The 9,726-nt window shown below is 36.4% G+C and overlaps 1 long non-coding RNA gene across 1 annotated transcript; it reads right to left on the bottom strand.

The window, feature by feature from the left end:
• Window positions 1-5,901: 5,901 nt before the first annotated feature.
• Window positions 5,902-7,994, bottom strand: LOC139198417 (uncharacterized). The gene is made up of 4 exons (XR_011583879.1): window positions 7,696-7,994; window positions 7,505-7,578; window positions 6,881-6,938; window positions 5,902-6,089 (listed from the first exon to the last, which is right to left on the bottom strand). It is a non-coding gene; the product is annotated as an uncharacterized lncRNA (long non-coding RNA).
• Window positions 7,995-9,726: the final 1,732 nt, after the last annotated feature.

Genomic DNA, 9,726 nt, shown 5'->3' with positions numbered 1-9,726 from the left:
AAGTAGTGGTGATGTGTCTTTACTCTTGTCAGCAACTGTGGTGTAATTAGAACAATAAGATTTACACGTTTTCAACTTTGTCAGAGATCTTTGACAAAGTTGCACGCAATATTAGAAAAGGTTGAGATTGCATCTGAAAAATGCCAATGAACTTTATTCAGGAAAATCTGGCTTTTGAAATTCAGAGAGCGGTGCCTCTTCAATCTCTGAATAAGTGGCTATGTTGCCTCTTCTTTTATAGTGACATCCATTGTGTTCAAGAGTATGCTCATAAAGTTGTTGCTTGTAGAAAATTTCCCCTTCTTGAACTTCTGAGATTTTATTTGACCTTTTTTTTTTCATCATTTCTGAAAATGGCTTGCCCATCTAACATTTGCTTAGATTTTAGTATTATGAGTGATACAGACGAGCAGCATCAAGATAATATATAACGCCAGTTCTTCTTATCTTCTAATGGTCCTCTTACAGTTGGGGACTCTGTGATGAAGAATAACATAACCGCTATTGTGGTAGCTAAGAATATTCTCACTCCAAAGGATAACGGAATCCTTTCAAAATGGTCTGATGAGTTGGCCGTTCAAGACTTCTTGGCTCTCAGTGTTCAATGTGCGAGCTCTGTATCCAATATGGGACAACGCCTACTTGCTCAAACTTGCCAAGTTGAATCATTGATGGCTGAGGTGACAAGTTTTAAATAAGAGATCAGAGGACCCAAGCACGAGAATAGAGTGTTACACGTACTTGGAAATAATTACTCTACGAGCATGAAAAGAAAGCTCGACCAGCTGCAGAAATCCGAAAGTCGGATTCAAAATGATCACCAAAGGTTCGTTGCTAGATTCCGAAAGCAATTTATGTTTTCCCCTTCTGGTGTTTTGCCAAGTACTGGGGTGCCACATGATCAATCTCCAATGCCTCCTCCTTCTGGGGTACTTCCGAGTACTGATGCTTCACATGAGCAACTTTTGTGAAGGCTTCATCCTGTTTGTTTGTTTTAACTCATGTGTATGTACATATCTGTAATTTCTCGGAGATATTAATAGATAAGCTTTATTTCATTCAATGTATTGTGCTAAATACAATAAAACATATATTTCACTAAGATGTGGTACTTCTGGACCAAATATCAATTTATCTTTACCCTCACGAAGATAAATGGTCTTTCTTAGTTTCTACATCATTTGCGTATTCAACTCATAATGTTCAATCCATATGGTTCTTTTAATATCATAAACATCATGGATAAGATTCGTGTTGGTAGATTGTTCGATCTGTAGTTCGAGGTAATATTTCTCTCAACACTTTATAATCTTTCTAGACTCTTCAGAAGTCTTAATTTAATATCATCAACTCTTCAGGAGTTCTAATTTAAAGTCATTGACTATTGCAAGAAATTTTAGTATGTTGCAACAATATCATAATGATAGTACTCACTAAGGCAATTTATACCATCAATTGGTATTGAGTACATATTTTATGCTTTACCCTTCGGGGGCTTACTTCAAGTAATTTGAATCCTTCAGGGATTTTCTACACTTCATGACACATTTTCCTTGAAATATATACAGAGCAATTTGCTCCCATGTATACTTGAGAGATTTACTTATAGAGATATGATGTGGGCGACTCATAACCCTTCGTATATAATTCTCTATTCACATGAACTTGTTACAACCTTGTGTCATATCATGTGAGTGCATTTCACTGTATTACAAATGCCCATATGTAACCTCCTTGGTTCAATATCCTTTGGCTATTTGTATTGTATTCAAGTATATAGTTCTATTTTTCCACGTTCTTACAAAATTGTAATGGAATTGTGTTTTTCCATTTTGGCCAATAATTCTTGTTGACGGAAAAAGAACGGAACTTAATATCAACACAGCTCATTGATGAATTTAGTAGCTACTTATAAAAACCAAAATTACCATTAGTTATCATCAATATGTGATCCCATATTTTCATGTGCATGCGTATGCATAAAAACTTTTCATTTCTTTTGGATATTCATTGCCTCTTCAAGGGTATTACACTATCTCTTCCAGGATAGTTATAATTTAAAGAATGCGGATCATAACATCTTCTAGAGTGTTTTAGAACTTGGATTTTAATCTACACTTCCGGGAGTTGAGTCATTGAAACCTATATGTCTATCATGCTTCATACATGAGTGATGAGTAGATTTTATATTATATATTTTACCCTATTATTAGTATATTGTGATTAATATTTTGAAAAATTTTTGATACTTTGAATTGTATTTTTAATATAGGACTTTCGACTTCCTCTGGAGCAAAACAGGACCAAATGGACGAATTTTGGAGTCATTCTAGTTGGAGGACATTCGTGAGTCACTTAGCTTGATCGTATCAAAATTTGGGATTTTTCCACCAAGCGGTTATTTTCTGGCGATAAAATAAAAGAGCGATGTGCAGTGCTGGAAAATGAAGTTTTTGGGCTTAAATTGCGTTTTTGGATCCCAAGATGACATCAGATGGGTTCATGACCTTTTGGAGAAGTGTTCAGAATATTCCAAACATTAAATCCAGCTATATTAGGCCAGTTTTGGAGTAGTTTATGGGTCCAAAACGTGGCTGTTCAGATTTTAGACGAATTTTACCATTTAATTTAGGGTTATGTTTCATATTTTATTTATTATTATTATTAGTTTCCTAGTAGGAATAAATGACTTGTTTTTAGGGTTTGTGAGGGGGCTTGGCAGATTTATTGCTTGGCCGTCTACCATATTTCGGTACGCATTCTTTTATGCAATTTGGGAGACAGAGAGAAGTGCTAGGGTTTTGGAGAATTTCTACTTGAAGGTGCTTTCAATCATTTTCTTAATAATATTTTCTACGATTTCAATTATGAATATGCATAACTAATTTTTTTTTGCTAGGGCGAAGCCTTGAACCTTAGCATGAATATGTGATTTTTATTTAATTGCTTATGATTGATTGCACGCATACTTTGAATTGTTAATAACCGGGATAAAAACTATCTAATTGTCTTAATGCCTGATCACCATTAGGATCTTTAGAAAAGTAATTTGATACAATTTTGGTCGGAAGGTTCCCTGAAATTGACGCTAGCTTCTTGTGATTAATAATTGTAATTTCACTTAGGATGAACACCACGTCTTAAGGATTGCATGGTTTTTCAAAAGATTTTCATAAAGCATAATGAGTCTTTCATGTTCAGATTTAATCCGAACGTCCGGACGAGTTGCATGTTAGATATACGTTCTATGTTGGAGGTTCCAAGTAGAATATGAATTAGGAAAATTTAACCTTCAAAGTGGTATGTGTAGATCATAAGTAATTGGTAAAAGTTCAAAGGATTGCTAGGTGATGGTGGAACCTTAGTGCTTTCTTAATTTGATTTCTCCCAAAACTGTTTTTTTTTCCTTCTAGTTTTCAATATTGCAGATTGTTTATTTTAATTAATTAATTTCGTTTTTATTTTAAGTAGGTTACAAAATCAATCACCTCAATTTCTATTTTACAATAATGAATTGGAATTTGGTTATTTTTGAATTATTTAATAATCCCTGTGGAGAACGACCTTGCAAGATCCGTTTATACTACAACAACCTTGTGATTCTTGCAAGTATAATAGGAGTTTTTAGCTTGTTCACATCAGTAGTAAATTCCCTATCAATGAGACATGAACATTCTCATGTTTGCGGATTGTCCTTTCTGGACGTGTATCCATTCGGTGACTGTCATGCTTCTGGCATGTAACAGATATGCTTCGGGAATGCAATAGTTCAGTAGTGCCATATTCTTCTTCTTTTGGAAGACTGAATCTTTTTTAGTTAGAAGGTCTACCACGCTTCAGGCATGCAACAGATAAATCATTTACTGTCTCATTATTTTGTCCAACAGGGACATTAATTCTTGTAGGCACATTTGCAGCAAGTATATGTGATTTTATCACTTTCGTTGTATCATTCAATTGTTCTTATTTCATTTTCTCATTGATTGCTTCATGAATCAAAATAAGATAAATTTTATTTGTTCTTCTGGAACGGTCTTTTCTCATCATTCTTCTGGAATGATATTTTTCTCATCATTCTTCTAGAACGATGTTATTTTCTCCCCCTAACGATGGGAAAATTGTCTTATCAAAATGACAGTTCGCAAACCACGCGGTAAACATATCCCCAGTTAATGGTTCTAAATATTGAATTATAAATGATGAATCCAACATAAATTCCCAGTTTGTATCGATACCTTATTTTAGTACGTTATGACAGTGCAATAGGCACATAGATAACTGTGAACACGGAAAATTCGAATTTTCCGTGTTCACAATAACATAACAAAAAACTCGTAAATGTGTAATGTTTGGTTGGTGCCTAAACACGAGTTGTACTGAGGAATATCGATGGTTGGTAACTGGTCTCAACCAAATTTAATAGTGAATTATGTAAAATGGCATGTCCACATGTAGAAAACTTGCAATTTCGTTTTCATGAGCAGAGCGCGGAGAATCAATTTCATCTGCATAATAAATGTTTCTGCTAAACCATTTTTGGTATGGACATGAGGAACATGGTGTTCAACATCAATGCCCAATGACATGCAATAATCATCAAAACTTTAAAATGTAAACTCTCCAGCAAATATGCATTATATCATCATTTACATAAATCAAGGAACTTCTGGTCCTTATTTAATAGTCTATGAAATGAGATTCTCATGGCCTTTATTACAATTAAGTTGTGGCACTTCGACTCTTCAAACTTACGGTGCTCATTAAGTAACTTCATGTTCGATCTTGAGGATCTAGGAACTTCATGCTGGATCTTTTTGCATGATGGAACTTTGGGTCCAATCATTTTATGTGATGAGGATCAAGAAACTTCAGGTTCTGATCCGATCAAGGAACTTCGGGTCCAGTATGTACTCATCGTAACAAAAGAAGTACAATAAATAAATTAAAACAATAAGCGGTAATTCCAATCATGGTAAATAAATTGCATTTAAGTAAATAAAGCTTGTGACAAGGGCTTTGATTCAGCAATATTCACATAAATATCAAAGTTTTAAAGCAAAGGGTAATAATTCTACCAACTTTAAATAAATAGAACTTGTGACATGGGCTTTAATCCAACACCATTCACATAAATATGCTGAAACAGAAAATGTAATGATCAAGTCCTCATCTTTTGCTTTTTTCTTTTTCTTGGTCTGCCACTTCTTTTATTTCATCCCTTTTATTTTTATTATTATTTCACAGTTCGAGGTCATTTTAGTTATCCAGGAAATAATAGTAACACTAAGTTCCAATTGGTGTTCCTCATCCGGTGAGTTTCGAAAGAGTCAAAATGGTTCCCATAAGTTTTGGAGTCAAGAGTGTCTACAACTTATGAGAAGATCCAACCGTTATATTTTGTTCAAATTTTAGTATTATATGGATAAGAGGATACCGAACAACTTTCGTGAAGAAACAATTTTGATCTGAGCTACCGAAATGGAGTTTCAGGCATCTGTGATGATCGCACCGTTGTAATTTTCTGAACATTTGATACGTTGTATGTACTGGGCGGACGAGCAACTTTGAAGAAGAAATTATTTCAATCCGACATCTGCAAGTTAGAGTTCTGAGGCTGTTTACATGGCCGTAAGATTTTCTACGAATTTTGAGTCTGTACTCATTTGCTTCTGCAAAGGATGATATACAGTCATACAACAACATATATATATTTGCTTTATGAAGATTAGTAGTACAAAGATTTTAAGATGAAATGAAAAGATTTTCTTATCTGTGAGATTCCATGACACGCCCCGACCCTGATATTCCCCGAATACCAGGACAGGCACGTGCTGGCCGACACCCGGGGGTGACGAAAGCCATTAATTGATACAAAAGCTAAGAATAAGAAATAAATACAGGTTATGAATTTAAAAAAACAATGAATTAACAATTTAGGAACGTGTTCAGAGCATATAACTAGACCTAGTCACTAACAAGAATTAAGATAAGATTGAATGAACAAATGAGTGGGTCCTACCCCGAGAGGACTCGAAGATGCCGCTGCGGAAGTACCTTGATGCCGGGATTATGTGCCTTCATCCTAAGTCCTGAATGGGGGCGCAAAACAAGGGTGAGTGGACCAAGCTTGTATATATACATAGTACAAAAACAGTTATGAACATACTAACCCCCACAGTTTAATAATGAAAACTACTAGAATAATAAGTGATAAGCTTTTCAGAAAACTCTAGCATGCCATAAAACAATTCATATATCCATCTGCAAATCAATCTTAGAAAATCATATCATAAATCATATCAGAAATCGTATCAGGAGTCGTATCAGAAATCGTATCAGGAAGCATAACACAAGTTGTGCTGCTAGTGAGTGCACTGAATAATAATACTCCCGGCCCAATGCCTGCACCTCAGTCTCTGTGCCCGTAGCCAGAGATATCTCCCTCCCGGCCCAATGCCTGTCTCCGTGTCCCTCAGCCTTTCGCTAGGGATTATTTCTCCCGGCCTCAATGCCAACACCAGATCCTCGCCCCAGGCGGCATAATGTTCACTAGGTACGCACAAAACATAATTCATCTCTAAAATACAACTTCGTAGCATAAATTCATCGATCCTCTATACTACGAAGAGGTGTTCGAAAGTCATTTGAAACACATTCTTAGCATCCTATCGTCATTGATCAGATAGTCTACCAGAATGAGGGTTCTATAGAAAATACGATATAATGGAAATAGTTCAAAACATATATATATAATCATGTATAATCAAATCATCATACTTCCTGTAAAGTATTCCTCAAATCAATAATTCTGCAAGGCATGCTATTAAATTATGCAATTCTATCAATAAAACATGCAAATTTTCGAAGGTGGTCCACTCACAGATACTCCGTCAAAAGCTGCGCCACTAGCGAAGACAAAAACGTTGCGGTAATTGCCCCTAAGTACAAGAACGTACAGTTAATCAAACTACCCAACAATATAATTCTAGGAAAAGGAAATGGGCCTTGGATTTGGATAGGTTAGGATCAAGAGGTGGTTTTGGGCTTAAGCCTAAACCCATACTTATACACACACGGCACACACACCACCCATTTACACACATACATACACAACACATACTCACAGAGCTGCACCGCACAACGCACACACTGTACACTTCATACAGTACACAAACATACACAACACACACGTGCACCATACACCATCACACTTACTCTCACACACACACACTTGCACGGACACCAACATGCCAAACACACACACAGACAGCATGCACACATATATATATAGATACATACATATAAACACACACGCATGCACAGCATGCATATATATATATAAGCACACACACGCACAGCATCATATATATATATACATATATAAACACACAGACACAACAAGCATACACGGCATGCACAGCATTCTCACACACACACACGGTTCACGCGCACACACACCACACACTCACAGTACCACCAACAAATAGCAAGGTAAAATAACTACCTGGGTTTAGGTTCGAAGGGATCCGCGCAATCCACAGCAACAAACTCGCCGGAGTTCGTTGTCGGAACCGGGTTCTTGGCATAGAAAAGTGATAAGGTCAAAACCCTCGATTTTGACCACAAAACCAACACAACAGTGTGTAAAATAGCATGATTAAACCCAGAAATTTGAAGAAGGAACACACTTCTCACCTGGGTTCGAGTTTTAGAGTTTTGAAGCTCTCAGCTTCAATGGCAGAAAAGTCCACAGTGCTCTGATGGCGCATGCAAGGGTACCATTGAGTTCGTTAGGTCTCAAGGATTCCAAATATATGGTTTTTGGGGTTTGATTTGTGAAGGAAGTGAGGTGAAAGTTAGAGAGAAGCTCTCGGAGCTTAGAGAGAGTGTGAGTTCCTGAGAGTTAGAGAGAGAGAGTGTTGGTTTCGGATATTAGAGGGAAAGAGAGACTGGAACCAAGATAGGTGTATAAAAATAATAAGGTGGGTCCCACGACTCACTATTTAATATAAAAAAAATAATAAAAAAAAAAAAAAACAAGTTTTTAAATAGAAATGGGTGGGGTGTTACAACCTACCCCCCTTACAGAAAATTTCGTCCTCGAAATTTGAAATCATTTACTAAACTGAAATACTCGAAAATAAGAAGAAGAAAAATATATAAATATGTACGTAACGAAGAAATCAAGTCAGAGCGGTTGCACAAAAAGGAAAATGTCATCCCGTCGCGATCGGGTTACAATGATTCCATCTTTCGTGCCTCCATGCCCATACTTTCTTTCTCCATCAGTGTACAAGTAGAAACATACTTTATAAAGATACAAAGTTGAAAACACAAAATAGCTTAAGGTTAAAAGCAAGTATGCAAAATACGATAATGTCAAAATGGATATGTACATATGGGTTGAAAACTCGTGCTTAACTTAAAACTGAAAACGGAAATAATTTCCCCAAAACATTTGTAACTTCGAAAATACGAATACTAGTAACGAAAGTTTAAATATTTATACTGAAAATCCAAAATCAAAGTGAAAGTGGGTCTTGCCCAAGAATTCGAAATGTCACGTACTCCGAGAATAGATGTGTCTTTGGGTCGAGCCCCAAGACTAACAAATCCGCAACAACTATCGTAGACGGGTCTTCTTGCCCACTTGCTTAATGAACCCAACAAATAAGCTATCGATTTCACAGTCTGCAGCCCGCAATATCGACCTCACATTTGTTGTCTCGATAAGCAAGTAGTAATTTCCTAAGGATGAATAATTTCACATGTCGTAAATTCGATCCTCCCGAATATCAGTTCACAATATTCCTCTGTCAGCCAATGTTGCCTGTGAAAACTCTCATACCATGTCGTAAAAAGTGCCAAACACCAAACCGAACAAAACATAAATTGTAGTCGTAACACTCTATCTAGCACCAAGCATAATATCCTCCTCAGTTCTTCCAAATGTGACCAACTATTCCAGTGTTTTGCCAACAACGAACCCACTTGAAAACTGTACCTTAGGATTCAAGAGAAGTGTAAAGATTATCACATTCTTGCCTCGACCGTGCTGTGGTGCCATCCCAGAGTGCACCAAACAGATCTGCTAGAAGTGTTTCAACAACCACGTACTCACAAACAAAAGAGTCCTGGAGTGAAGTAGTGATAAGATGCGTTGAAACGAACACATCATTTCATCGAAAAGATCTACTAGAGTACGATACGATGACTATGAATTGTAGAAAGAAGGTGATTGGTGATTGAATATCCTTGCGTGAAGATAGTGATTAGTGATGCAATCTACCGATCACCTACACTACAATCTTCACTAATCCCTTACCACAAGACGACTCAAACCTCAAGCCAAAAGAAAATCTTCTCGATAAGACTGGTAAGCTTGTGTACAGGTTATGCTCCAAATGTTCTTGCTAGTACCGTTATGAAACTAGGCTTACGCATCTGCCGAATCGATTGATCATGATTTCCTCACTGGTTGAGCGAGAAGCCATGTCGAGAAGGCTGAAAGAACACAAAAGAATTTGAGTGTCAGAACGAGTCCACTAAATCTAAAGTACAAGATATCTGGTTGAGTGAGAAACCATGCCGAGAACGATTTTTTTTTTTTTTTTTTTTTTTTTTTTTTTTTTTTTTGTAATGTTCCGGCATGATCCAATTTCGCATTTAGAGACGAATAAGCAAAGGAAGGTGAAGATGTAGAAATAAGAGTCACTGTTTATGATT

The sequence above is a fragment of the Malus domestica genome, chromosome 08 (assembly GCF_042453785.1).
Source record: "Malus domestica chromosome 08, GDT2T_hap1".
Classification (NCBI taxonomy): Eukaryota; Viridiplantae; Streptophyta; class Magnoliopsida; order Rosales; family Rosaceae; genus Malus; species Malus domestica.
Note: the sequence above shows the minus strand (reverse complement) of the source record. Positions and strands in the feature narration are given on the sequence as shown.